This window comes from Phasianus colchicus, chromosome 10, assembly GCF_987193195.1.
Source record: "Phasianus colchicus chromosome 10, bPhaCol1.hap1.1, whole genome shotgun sequence".
In the NCBI taxonomy this organism is placed as follows: domain Eukaryota; kingdom Metazoa; phylum Chordata; class Aves; order Galliformes; family Phasianidae; genus Phasianus; species Phasianus colchicus.
In genome coordinates, this window is record NC_143445.1 from 5,090,515 (window position 1) to 5,104,819 (window position 14,305).

The 14,305-nt window shown below is 44.0% G+C and overlaps 1 long non-coding RNA gene across 1 annotated transcript; it reads right to left on the reverse strand.

Annotated features, from left to right (window-relative positions):
- Positions 1–362: 362 nt before the first annotated feature.
- On the reverse strand, positions 363–13,506 carry LOC149916570 (uncharacterized). Its single transcript, XR_016469548.1, has 3 exons — positions 9,188–13,506; positions 4,779–4,915; positions 363–3,549 (listed from the first exon to the last, which is right to left on the reverse strand). It is a non-coding gene; the product is annotated as an uncharacterized LOC149916570 (long non-coding RNA).
- Between the last annotated feature and the right edge of the window lie 799 nt (positions 13,507–14,305).

A 14,305-nucleotide genomic window follows, 5' to 3' on the forward strand; every position in this document is an offset into this window, starting at 1 on the left:
TGTGGAGTGACTGGTATAGCTCGTCTGCAACATCATCTCACAATCTTAACCTTTTCTGTATGTGTATCCTGAACTATTTTTAAGGTCCTCAGTTTCATGGACCAAGTCAAGTCCACCAAATTGAGGACAGAATTTGACCTTGCATTGTGATTTGTATCTTGCCCCAGCTCCATCTGAATTTATTGGAAGAAGGAGGTTCAGCTCCTCCTAAATGGGACCACAGATGTCTCTGCTGGGAGTTCAGTGACTCAGAAAGTACAAGGATTCCTTTGGAAAATTGATTACTTTCTCACCTGAGGTAAATGTGATCATAGAAAAAACAGTTTACCATATCTGAATAATCTTACCTCTGAATTGTGAATGAGAACTGATCACATTGCTACATGCACTGTGTTAAATATTTATCGCTTTCACGTGAATCTAAATTCAAGACATTTAACAGTATCACGAGTAATTTGGGTTGATTCCTATTGTCCCTTAAGAGCATTCCAGACCTTAGTGTATTTTAACCATCACAGCAGTATATAATCAATATCTGTTTGCAGAATGTCTATAGTTACGTAGGAGAAAATTCCCATCACTCCCTTCTCCAGGAAAATTTGCATGGAATTTCACATTTCTGTTCCATTGGTGCCACCTATTGGTAAGTGCATATGTCAAACCAAGAAAACAGTCATTTCCTTTGAGGAGCTGTGACGAAGGCTTGGACCTCTCACCAAAGACATGTGACTACAGTCATGATGTAGGCATCATCTAGGACCATTCTGAAGGCAAACTCCTTGAACCCATTGAGGCATTCAGCTCCACTGACCATTTTCCAGCCAGGTCAGCTCATGACCCAGTGAATAAAGAGCTCATTGCTCTTGAGTTTAGCAGGAAGCCCTACTGTTGGCCACTACTTCACCCGGCCACTGCTTCTCCTACCTGGGATTAGAGAAGATCTTGGTCCATCCCATAAAGGTGGTTGGTCTCCATAGCAGTCTGTCCAATTCTGAATGGATCAGACCTTCACAAAGCTCTCCTTGGCTTCAGGTTTGGCTCCATATGACTCAGCCAGCAAAGTGCCAGCATGGTGTTCTCAGTCCTGGGCACCCATCCCAGCTGCCAAAGGGAATTAGTTAATACCAGCCTCAGCAGAGGGTAAAAACCCTATGCAAGGGACTGATGTCTGTTGAGCAGTTACTACTTTCTCTATTGCCCATCCTCCTCAGCTGGACTTTGCAGAACAGAAGAAGGGAGAAAAGAGGAAAGATCCTATTTATTACCAATTTATGTAGATCAGTAGTTAATGAAGATTACCCACTTCTCAGGTGAGACCCATTGAGCATCCTTGATAAAGGAAACAACAGTCAGCTGAAGTCTGAGTTTTGCAAGGCAGAAAACCAGCCCACAGTACTTCTCTACACAATTAGGCTTTGAAATGATTACAAGCTCCACTCCAGAAGGCATCAGGAATTGCCTGAAGACACTGGCAGGCTCTAGACTGTGGCTTTGTGCCAAACTACCCTACAGTTTGACCAAAGCATTTGTTTCCCAGGTACCCAAGATATCCCAGCCTGTTGAGGAGGTGTTGACAAGAGAGTGAGAGCAGATGAACTGGGTAACCTCAGGAAAGCCAGAGTGCTGCACCCAACAGACTTGTTTCCTTGCACACCCAGCCCCACCATACATTTCCTTGTGCAAGTGAGGGATGCTGTTGGGAGCATCCCACTTAACACCCCAACTAGCAGCGGGCAGCCAGTTGAACCCAAGCTGCACCAGTCTAATGCCAAAAACCTATGGACAAATCAGGATGAATCCTGCTGGGAACTGACTTTATATGAATCCCCATGCTACAAATAATTAAATAAATATCATTTTTGGTATAAGGTGAAGCCAGCCCAGCAAGGTGCCACCCAACTCTGTGCTCACCTCTATGCCAGCCTTACCAGAATGGACCAGTCTTCCCAGAGCTCCCAGTCTCTGATCCCAACACAGACTTCCTGTCCCTTACACTTTCATTTCTGTTTCTTTACATCTTTATTAAACTGTATAGCCACTTTGATAGGAAAATTGAAAAGAAAAAGATATGAGGAACAACAAAAAAGCCATAATTATGAAGATTCAATTTAATTTTAAAGGTTGTGGAAGGAGGAAAAAAAAAAAGAAGCAGGAGAAGAAGAAACCAAATTAATTTAGCAGGAAAGCATTGCATGAAATATTGTTGGAGTTTAATAACCATGCAAAGACAGATGATATGTGTGGAAAAATTAGTTGTAGGACCTCATAATAGTCTATTAATATTTTCTACAGGCGCAGAAACCCTTTGCTGAATGATTGTAACAAAGTAATCTTTTTTTTTTTTTTAAGACATTAAAAAATATCTTCAAAAGGAGAAGACGGCAGCAATGTACATGCTGTACAGAATGGAGACCCCAGAGAGGCACGTTAGATCCCAGGCTAGATGCAGCACAGACATCTCTGCTCTGCCAAGATGCAAAGGCTGCTTGCTGTGGGCAATTGTCCTACGTGGAAGGATGACATCCTTTGACCAACCCCTACTTCCACAGCAGGCTTTTAGTCACTAATAAGAATAATTGTTATAATAAAATACCACCTTTTGCACAGATGGGCCTGGCAGACCAGCCATGCCAGCTTACCCAATTGTGAGTACTTGCTATCAGGGTAAGGCACTGCCATGTTTGGCTCCCCAATGAGATGAAGCCCAGTGGGGCAGATGGATGTCCATATGGATCTCTGCCAATCACTTGGTGGCCCATGGGAATGGAGCAGCACCCTGAGGCTCTGCACGAGCAGCAGACTGATCTTCTACCCCTTATCCCTGAAAAGCAGTGGCCAGGCTTGCAGCCAGCTACAATTAGGCTATTTTGTCATCATGATGTGATAGCAATGGGCACTAAATAGTATTTTTTCCTGCATCAGGTAACCTACAGGAACTGAAGGAGCAAGAACCATTCTCAAAGGAGCCCCAGGAGATCAAGTGTCACAATCAAGTCATCGCTGAGCCTGGGGAGGTCTTGAATTTCAGTTGATTCCAGCACGAAGGGAGCAATGAGATCCCAACACAGTGGAATGCTGGAAACTTGACACTAACACCAAGGTGGAGCATTTTTGCAAGCTGGGGCAGCTAGACAAAGCCTACACCTGGAAGGCCCACAGTTGACAGAAAAATCACAGCCACCATCTGGCCCCCAAGGATGCATTTGTAACTTACTGATCTCAAGGGCTTTGCATATGAAGCCCAAAGCTCCTGCACAGTGCTGTCAGACACACAAGGACAAAAAATGCCCAGCATTAACCCTAATGCCCAGCCTTGTTGTTGTGCCATCAGGGATGTCTTTAACATCAGCATTAACAGCCAACCCAAGTAAAACATCACCACAGCTGCCCCAAGACAAGGAGTGGGCATGGGAGCGAGGGAGGAGAGACCTCTGTCTATGGGTAGTTTCACTTGGCCCCTTGAAAGGATGTATTTCCTTGGTCCTAAATGGGATTTGCTTTAGCTCCAGACAAAACCCTTAGGATCCTGCAAACTCAACTAGGTCAGTCCTGCAAGGAGAAGAAAAAAAAAAAAACAGAATGAAATAAAAAAAATGAAATGCTGAATAAAACTAAATAAAAATGAAATAATAAAATAAACCCAGGACAAAGCCAGACTGCAATTCCTCATTTGGCTTCCCCTTTTTCCTATTTTAATCTGTATAGTACCATCCAGTTCCAGCCTCCCCCTTCCCCCTTTTTTTTTTTTAAATGCAGTCTAATCCTGAGTGTGAACTGATGTAGTTTGTGTGTTAGGGGGGAAAAAATCTCTCTCTCTTTCTGCCTTTTTTTTCCCTTCTTCTTTCCTTGGCCCAGTTCATTATTTTTCTTTCTTGTCACTCAGTGTGATAGGTTGAACAGAAGTGCACAGATGAGCACTGAAAACGGTGTCACAAGGCCTTAATCTAGTCTTTAATGCCTGACTTCAGAGATGTCATTTATCTTCTAACTGCAGCAGGCTTCCACCAACTTTATCTCTAATAATATATTGATGGATTAAAAGGGTCGGGCAGGAGACCGGGCTGGAAAAATTGCTTATTGACATCAAAATACAGTGCCCTCAACCTGATAAACATGGAGGGGCTCGTGTATCTCCTAGAATAGTTGGCGTTGCTATAATTTTTTTTTTCCTAGCATGTTTCTCCCAGGTTCATGGGGTGGTCTGGTAAAATAAACAAACAGAACAAATAAATAGGAAATATAGTTTCTGCATTGACACAGCCAAGTGGAAGCCCAGCTATTTCTGTAATAGTTTTATAATGGTGCACCAGGCACCGCTATTTTATTGCGCCCTGCTAGCTGCATCCTGAAGCGATGTGGGAGGGAGAGCTGCCATTGTTTTAGTGGGTTTGGGGGCATTAGGACATGTGTGATGCTAACACAGCCCCTGTCAGCACATTTCAGGAGGCTGTTCCTCTCCCCAGTGGTGTAAAAGCAGGGAGCTGTCTCACAATCTTTACAGCTGAAATTCATCCCTCGCCGCACCTGAACTCACGCAAGGAGAATTAAAGGGAGGGGAAGGACTGGCTGCCATGCAGAGCACTGGCAGAAATGCTACCCCAACCTGCACTCTCCGTTGTAAACTCAGAGCATGGAGCTGCCTTGTCAACACTGCAGGAGCAAAACCCCAAAATTCAGGATCCCATCCCCTCTCTGCCAAGGCAACAGAAAGGTTCCTCATTGTGTTGCACACGTTTCTACTTATCCTGCTGGTGGGGATGTACTTATTTCAGGTATACCTGCACAGGGTGTGAGGTGGTCTCTTGGTTGGAGCAATGGGGTAGAGTTATTCCATGGTTAATTCCCCAATCCAATGGTCTCTTGCATGGGAAGAGATTTGCCATGTCTCCAGGTGTCTGCAGCACAGTTCCTCCTTCTGTTCAAAGGAGGAGCATGGTAGCTATGGGACTTGGCCACTAGCAAGAAAATCTAAATCAATTACATCCCAGCTAATCTACTGTCAGTCCCACTATAGTAGCAAATGGTCATGGCTGCCTGAAGTCTTTGTGAGTGGTGGGAGCAGGTTTATCCAATGTCCACAGCAGTTCACTAAAGATTAAAAGAGGCAGACAACAGGACAGAAAGGACAGCAAGAAGCAGGAGTATCATGTTACTCTTTTTTCAGACTATTTGGCTTCTTTTCTTGGCTTTTCTGCATGAACTGTGACCAAGTGGGAACCCTCCGGTTACATATCATCATGCAGAACTGGCTGGGGAAGGCAGACCCTTGGCATTGCTAGGAACAGCTACATAAAAACATGCACTTTGCAGTGGGCTTGAGGAGGTTCAAGCATTTGTTGGGACAAACATTGCACCATGGAGAACATGTAGAGCCCAGCCCTTCTTGAGTCTATTGCAAAGTGGCTTCCCTTCCTCTCCCACTAATCACTCTTGTTGCAAACAGACATAACTAAAAGTCATGGAACTTCATCCTGAGTGAAGTCCCAAGTCTGATTTAGACCAAAACCAGACTGCATGGCAAAATCCTGAAGCCTCCTCTTGGAAGTAGTTCAGGAAAAACACATTGGTTCAGAAGTGTCATACAGAAATCTCTCTCATTCCTAAACGGGACATGGCATTTTGGCCTGGTGATCCTGCTCCTTTCCAGCCTAAGCCATAGCTGCCTCCCACATTGACCCAGCTGCTGCCTCCATTGCAGCTCAGCTCTGTTCACTCCAAAATACCACCCACCAGGCACAATGGATGAAGCATCCCTCCAACCAACTGCACAGGCTTCCTGGGAAGCCCACAAGCCACCGAGACAGATGCAGAGATAAAGTTTGTCACCAGAGAGAGCATTTCATTTCATTTCCCTGGAAAGAAAATCCATGAAAAATCAATCTTCCCACAGAAAATTTTGATTCTTGGCAAAACATCTTTTTGTGATCGGGAATGGCCTCAACTCAAAAATATCTGAGCAGCCGTGGTTGCAAAAGAGCCGCGTTTCATTCCCACTTGCATTGAGAAAAAGATTTTATGTGAAGGCAAGCTCAACAGCCCTTGAGGAGGTGGTAAAGTCGTGAATTTCACCATCACAAGAGCTCTTAATTATCAACAGCTCAGACTGCTTTCATTATGCCCCAAAACTCAAGCTAGGTGGCTTGGGGCTGTATCAGATGGCCCAGCAGAGACCATGCTTCCCACTGAAGTGGTCCTTAGCCCACAAGAGATGGGTTCACTAGAACTAACAAGCTTACACAACTTGAAAGCCTTGTCTTTCCCTGACAGCTGGAAATAACACCACAGCACATCCAACAGGCAATCCAACAGTGCAAAGACCTCCTGCAAATGAAGATCAGCAAGCTGGGCAGATGAGCTCTGGAAGACCCACGCTGATAGGGTTCCCAAATGGGAAACTGTGGATAAAAAGCAGCCAATGCAGAAGTAAAAGGAAGTGGGGAGACCAGGAAAAATTTGCCAGGTGGCCTCAGATGAGCAACCAAGTCATTGATTTGATCACAAGCACTGCTTTGGGAGCAAATGATGGAACATCACACAGTCCAGCATCCCAGTTCCTTGGATGCGAATGACTGGCAGGCACCATTACCCCAACATTGAGATCACCCTTCTGAAATGTACCCATTGAAACACTGAATTTATCAGCTCAATTCATCAGCTGAAACGCCTCAGACTTCTGGGAAGCTGCCTCTGGCCAATCACTTGATGGGAAGAACTACTCTGATTTTTTTTTTTTTTTTTTTTTGGCATGTGGAACTAAAGCAGCTCAGCCACTTTCCCAGCACCTGCCACTCACTCCTGGCTGCATTTTATCTGTGCACCATGTTATAATTTCACTGTGGTAAGGACTAGCACAATGCATTTTTTGTAATAGGTAGCTAAAATGACAAACTGTGAGGATTGTTGCATTTGCCATATAAATTGAATAAATTACTGTGGTTAAAAATAGCAATTTAATACCCATATTCTGTTAAGGGAAAAAAAGAAAACAATTTTTTTTTTTTTTTTTTTTTTTGCAAGTGCCATTCTTCACATGCTTCTTTTTTCAGATTTGTTGGCAAGCAGAGAAATATCCCAAAAATGAGACATTTTCTTCATTAAAATGGAATTCTCTGAAGCTTTTTGCACAACTTTGTTTCCTTCCCATTAAATTCCCTGGAAGGCTTCACAGTGATACAACTAGAGCAGAGTTTGGCCAGCACCACTCTTCCCTGAGACGTTTCACAAATCAAATTTTTCCAGTACTCCCTCTGAATTCCCCATTCCTTTCTGAATTTCCTGCTCATCACTTGTCACTCCTTAAATATAAAGTGGGGTTGGGTGTAGGATTTCTCACTCCAGAGCCACAAGTTACACCATTTATAAGACCAACAGGTGCAACCAGTGGGTTGCACGTCAAGGGTCAATGATGAGATATGTCCTGCAGCAAGACCTGATCCTTCCACCCAAACATGCTGTAGCATTACTGCTGTGCTCAAATAGAAATGATGTTAGGAAATAATGATAATTCACTACAGAACAACTGCCTATGAACTAAACCATGGCAAATTCCCACTGGCATCCACAGGACTGTGGCTTTCTCCTCAAGGCTCAAGAGTTCTCCATGGCTTGTTAACCTGCTTCTCATGGGAGTGATTTCACCATCTGGTGAACTCTTGCCAGATGGTAGTTACCTGGATTCACCATTTAAGATAAAAAATACATATCACACCTGGCTGTTTTTACCCACTGTTTGCTCATTACTCTCCAGAAGCCATCAACAGTGGATTGATGAACAAGTCCTCAAAAGGCATGGCCGTGCACATTTGCTTGTTACTGCATCCTGATTCTTCCAAGCTGCTTTCTCCCTCAAACTGCCTTTCCCACAAAGAATCATACTGTCAAAACCCTCATTATTTTATAACTCCTATGCCCCTCTTCTCACCTTGTTAAACACTGCGGGAGCAAAGGAGTTCAGTAGCTCTACCATTTTAGCAATACCATTGATTTTGTCTCCCTCTTCATTTATTAATGGAACTACTTTCTCTCTAGTATTCCCTTTTCCCTGATATAATTGTAAGAGCTCTTTTTATTCCCCTTAAGCCTTTCTGCTCTCTGAGCTGGCCTTATCTTTTCCCTGCAAGCCTTAACTGACTGTATATTCTTGTTTAGTTCTCTTCCCCTTCTCCATTTTTCACTATAGGTTCTTTCTTTACACTCCTATCTTTCGCTGGTGCTTTGTTATGCCACATTGGATGCTACTTGTCCTTCCATTTATTTCAACTGGAGCTGTAGAGTGCTCAACTCTATGGGACTATTCTGGCATTTCTGGCCTTTTCACAGCCCTCTGGATTGAACACATCTCCTGATTTAGCCCTATGAAGGTCATGGCCAGCAGTGCATGGAGGCACTGGATGAGGGCAGACTGGGATGGAGCTATAACAACACAGCAACATCCCACACTTATAACCACAGGCCCATGTCTCCACCCCAGCAGCCAAAAATCCATCCTTCTAACATCTATGCTATTAGATGAGTTATTCATAATTACAGCCAAATGCACAGAAGTTCCTCTTCCCTCTCCACCTGTGTATACTTAAATAATGCTAGCACCAAGATTAACATCAGGATCTAGTAGGAACTGAAACACCTCCCCCAAATCACAAACCCTTCTCTTTCTGCTTTCATTTCAGAGTTAGATCTTGCTTCTTAATCCAAAGTTACACCATTTCCAGCAAGTAAGCTCACAATGTGGTTTCAGTTGTTGGCACGATTAGAACTTAGAACAGTCCAATGGAAACTAAGGGTGGATAGACTTTACTTCTGTGAAGTTTCTGATCTGAATTTTACAATGTGAGCATCGCAGTACTGGCAGGTTAGACTAAAGGATTCAGGAGCTATCCTAATTCTAGGCTGCTCTCCAAGTCACTTGTTTGTTTGTTTTTTAAGGGGAATATTTTCATTCTAAATATATAATGGTTTAAAGGAAAAAAAAGAAAAAAGTACTTTTTTCAATGAATCATTATTTCACCCAGAAAAAAAAAATCAAAGCATTTCATTCTTATAATAAGGAAACGCATCGTAATGCTATAACGTGATGGAAAGCACAGCAATAACAGCACAGTAGCAAAGACCCAGGTTACAGAAGGTGAGGATAAGCCCGAATGCAGCAACCACAGACACAGAAACAAAAGGATGAAAGACTGCTCACCTTTAGAAGGCATCAGGTACAACAAGGATTTCCAGCAAAACCACTCTCACCTCCACTGCCAACCCTTAAATGAGGTCTGGGAAGGGCTGGATCCTGTTCCATGCTTCCACTCACTCAGATACATTACATGCACCTGAGCTCCCCTGGGTTGGCCCTGCCTTTCACCAGGTGCTCAATCACTGCTTCAGGCCATGACTAAGCATTTCCATTACATACATACTTCAATTCCACTGGATTTACAGCATGTTCAGATGAAGATCTTCCCTGAAATTGTAACAAATTCACATAATTCTCTTGCTCACTTGGAACCTATGTTTTTCTATACAAGAAGAGAAACAAGAAATATCAGAAGACAGAAAACAATACGGAAAAGACTTATGGAAAGGGAAAGGAATAGATTTTCCTCCTGGTAAATCACAGAATCACAGAATGGTTTGGGTTGGAAAGGACCTTATTGTTCCAATCCTTGCCTTGGGCCAGTTGCCCCCCACCAGCCCAGGCTGCCCAGGTCCCCATCTATCTGATATTGAGCACCTCTAGAGATGGAGCACCCACAGGTGCACCTACAGAGCAACAGTGCCAGCACCTCACTGCTCTCTGAGGGAAGAATTTCTTCCTAACATCTAAGCTAAATCTCCCCTCTTTTAATTTAAAACCACTTTTCCTTGTCCTATTGCTATTAGACCAGGCAATAGTGATGGTGATGGGAAGAAGAAAGCCATTGGGTTTGCCCAACTTACAAATTAGTAGTTTTGACTTTAAACCAAGCTAAGTCTGGATGCAAGGGAAGCATTTCTAGCACTGAAGCTGCTGATATGCTGGAACTAGCACCAGGAGAGAAGCTGCTGGAGGTCTCTTTTCCAACCAGCATGACCAGCGTTAGCCTGAAGCAGCGTGATTTGGTTGCAAAGGTCTTCACAAGGTCCTCTCCATCTCCATTTTCCCAAGTCGAGTCCACAGAGCTCACTACTTTTTGGATTTTGCAGAACTTGTGCAGCCCTGTAGATTTTTGGTGGACCTAGAGAGGAACATCTCAGAAAACCTGCTTGGTCTGCATGGTCTCACCATGCAGAGCTTCTGTTGCAAGCACCATCCCTTTGTTAAGCATTCATAGGGTTTCTATAAAATTATTATCAAGAACATAAAAGACCCAGGCATGGAAAACCAGCTAGAGCTACTTCCAAGCGTAAGGAGCCCATGGAAGCTGCCAGGAAAGGTACTTCAGGCAAACCCAGCACAGGAGGGCCCCGAGCTGCAGTGCGGGCACGGGGGGAGGTGGGATCCTTCAGGGAGTTTGGCACCGCTCCGTTCTCCCTGGTGTGTGCAGAAGTTAGAGCATGGCTAATTACAGGAAATTAAAGAGAAAGAGATATAAAGAGATTGCCTGAGCTGTGAGAGCCCTGGGAAGGGCTGGCGGATGTCCCGTGGTGCCGCCGCTGCAATTAGGCTGACGGAGCAGTGCTTGGAAGTGGGGCTGGAATGAAAAAAACATGAAACTGTGTGGCAGGAAAAGGTTAATTATAACCCATTTGCTGCAGAATCTAATTTCTAGGTATTGAATATTTGCAGATTAGTAGACAGCAAGGCCAGGAAAGACACTTACAGCAATCTAGGCTGGAGTGGCAATGATGAGACACCGTGGCAGAATGGAGTTTGTTTTCAACCCAAGACCGCAGTAAAGGTGATCGTGCAAGGACTGCAGGAGGCTTCTGGTTAAAATAAATGTGCTAGATCAATGGCAGCCATCAGAAAGCCTCTGAAAACTGGAATAAGTGCAGCAGGCTTGGCTGGATTTGTGGTGCAAATAGTTGGGCCAGAGATGCTCTTTGGGGTCAGGTCTTCATGGGGTTCTCACTACACTGAGCAGAAGGGATATGGCTTGTTTTAGTGACACTGACCAATAAAAACAAAATGCGGAACAGGAAACAAACTCAGATCTTTGTCATTTTCTAGCAACTCTGCTGCCCAGAGAGGTTGTGGATGCCCCATCCCTGGAGGTGTTCAAGGCCAGATTGGATGGGGCCCTGGGCAGCCTGGTCTAGCATTAGGAGGGATGGTTGGTGGCCCTGCATGTGGCAGGGGGGTTGGAGATTCATGATCCTTGAGGTCCCTTCCAACCCTGGCAATTCTGTGATTCTGAGATTCTGTGATTAATCCAGATACCCCTCTGAAACTGCTCTTTCCAGCACTCTGGTACTTTATTCTTGCAGAAGAGTGAAGATTTTGCATTTAACCCCCAAAAGATGAGATAACACTGCTTTCAACTGGACGCTGCTGAATGTCTCCTAGCTTCCACCTTTCCTGTCACCCAGAAACACAGGATGAGTGCATTTCCACTATCTTGAAGCCTACAACAGATGATCCCCTCCCTCCACTCATCCAGGCTCCATATGCAGAGTCACCAGGGGTTTTGTCCTACTAGTTTTGCTGAGGGATATTTCCAGAGCATCAGTGCTTTAAGGTTGGAAGAGCACCTGTAGCAGCAGCCCCAGCATTCCTATACCCGTGGAGTAGTCATGGCAAGTTTTTAAGCATTCTAAGGAGGGGGAATGCAGAGGGAGGAGGCCCTTGTTTGCAGACGAAAGAAACAATAATTCCTTCAGCAGTTTGATGTTAAAAAAATAATAGAGGCTTGTAAGCTGCTCTGAAGCTTGAATGTCAGAAGTAGACCCTGGGGACATGGATTAGAGGGCACAATGAAGGTGAGGCTGTGAAATGAGCATCGTGGATCTTTGGGAGATTGTTAATAAGAACACAGAAATGCAAATCTCCAGGAGTTGGTGAGACATCAGCCCGCACGCCTACAAATGCATACATGGCTCCAGTCAAAGCAAGGGAGATTCACAGAAGACTGGTGAAAGGCATGTGGCTGACTTGGTGCCTGCTACAGCACAGACCCCTTACCTCTACAGCTGGTGGAGAGCAAGGGAACCAGCCAAGTACCTCTTCCCATGCAGAGTACATAATAAGGAACTGACCTTTCCTAAATTTGGCTGCCTTCATGGGTATCCCTGTTTGGGAGCATTCAGCCACCATATGTCACAGCTTAGAGATACCCTTGCATGTGGCTATGAGCAAATTGCATGTTAAATGAGTGAATCCTGACTGCATCTACAAATAACATGTCTAGCAGCCTCCCCCCTCAACCTTTTTATTTGGTTTTACATGGGAATCCAGCCCAAATTCTCTACGAACAAGAGGAGAAAGCTGAACAGAATAAGGTGCACTGACTCCCCAAGGCCTTTCCCTTCACTGACTGTGAACTGGTGTTGCTCTTTTATTTCAGATTTAAAAGCTGAAAAGCAAACTAATTCCATCCTGCTCCCAGCTTTGTGCTGCTCATGAGAACAGTGAGTTACTACATACATCTTTCACATAAAGGCATGGAACTTTCACATGAAAGTAGCTTGTCAACTCAAGACTCAATAAGAAAGAACCAATATTTCCAGAACAAGATTCTTCTTGAAGGGTACAAAGTTTGGGCTCTTGGGGATCATTGGACAGAGGGTTCGTCCAGGGCATCCTTAAGACCTGGGCCATGCTCAGAATTGGCCCCGAGCTTGAAAAGAGCAGACATTTTCCTGAACAGCACCCAGTTCTTGCATATGACCTTCCATTTCTGCTCACTGATGTTGCCCTTGAACATTCTTCTCCCCCAAGAGCTGAATACAAGTCAGAAAGGATCAGCCAATAGACTCTAAATACATGATGCCCTCCAATATTTAGGCAAGGGTAGGAAATACAACCCCAGTCTCCTAAAACTCTCGCTTTTAGGCTACAGTTGATTTGGCCTACCCTCGTTTTATGGCCCCTCCAACCCACACCCTTTCCAGAGACCACAACAACCAACAGCAAGGAGAGAACGTGCCACTACAAAGGCACCACTGGGTGGGTTTCACATTGTGCCTCCAGAGCAGCAGAGATACAGCAGACTTCCTCAGGCACATCCCCTCCTTCTTTCTCTTCTGAATCCTTTATTTTTTCCCCTTTCTCATTCTGTCTTTGCTTGCATTTCAAGGTTAAAAAAAGTCAGGATACAATAGTAAATATGTAAGATTAGCTCCTAAAATATGTTAGTAAGTGAAAGCTAAAGAAAGCCAAATGAATTTTAAAAAGGTTTTCTTGAAGCTTAGAACAGAGACAGCTCTTTTGATCCTTTATCACACAATAACAAAAAAAGCACCAAGCGAGATACATATATATAATATACATACCATATATATATTTATATACCCCATGTGCGTGGGTACGTGTGTGTGTGTGCATGCGTGTATTTTAATTCACACAGGCTTTCCTTTCTTTAAAATGCTGCAAGAAGCTTTTTTTTTCTTTCTTTTTTTTTTTTTTTCTGCAGATTTCTTTTTCTTTCTTTTTTTTGATATTTCAAAGCTGGCAGTTCAGTAAATGGCTGGAACTGCCACATCTCTGTTCTTGCTAAAGAAATCAATGCTAATCCTATTACTGGCAGTTATCACCTATCCCAGAAACCGAGGCTAAAAGAAAAAAAAACCACTGAGATGTCAAAGTAGGAAAAAAGCATGGGGGAGGGGGAGAAAGCGCCCTTCATTCACTTTCAAACAGTGATTGTTTTCTTATTTTTGATCATTTTTTCCTGTTAAGAGAGAAACTAAACCACCAAAAAAAAAAAAAAAAAGGAGAGAAAAAAACCATCTGTGCTCGAATAACATGAAGGGCCTGAATTAAACCCATGCACTGCATGCAAACCAAAGGGGTGGCTTTGGGGCTGGTGTTGTCACATCGGGGCACGCAGCCCCTTTCTGGGGAGCACCCCAAAGCATCCAGCCAGATATCTGCATGAAACATGGAATTCTGAGATATCACATCCCCTAATAGAAGCCATAGAATCACAAGGTTAGAAAGGATCTACAAGATCATCTAGTCCAACCATCCTCCCATTTCCCTTGCTTCCACAAAAGCCAGGCTTTGCCCTTCACCTCTGCAGTCGATCTCAAGGCTGAGCATCTCAGATGGCTTGGGTAGGTCACTGCAGCTCATACTTCAACGTCTCTATGAGATCTTGGATGCTCCAAAGCTTCTTTCATCTTTACTTCTCATCCTGAGCACTCCTCAAATACACTCACTCACTTTGAGCATCCA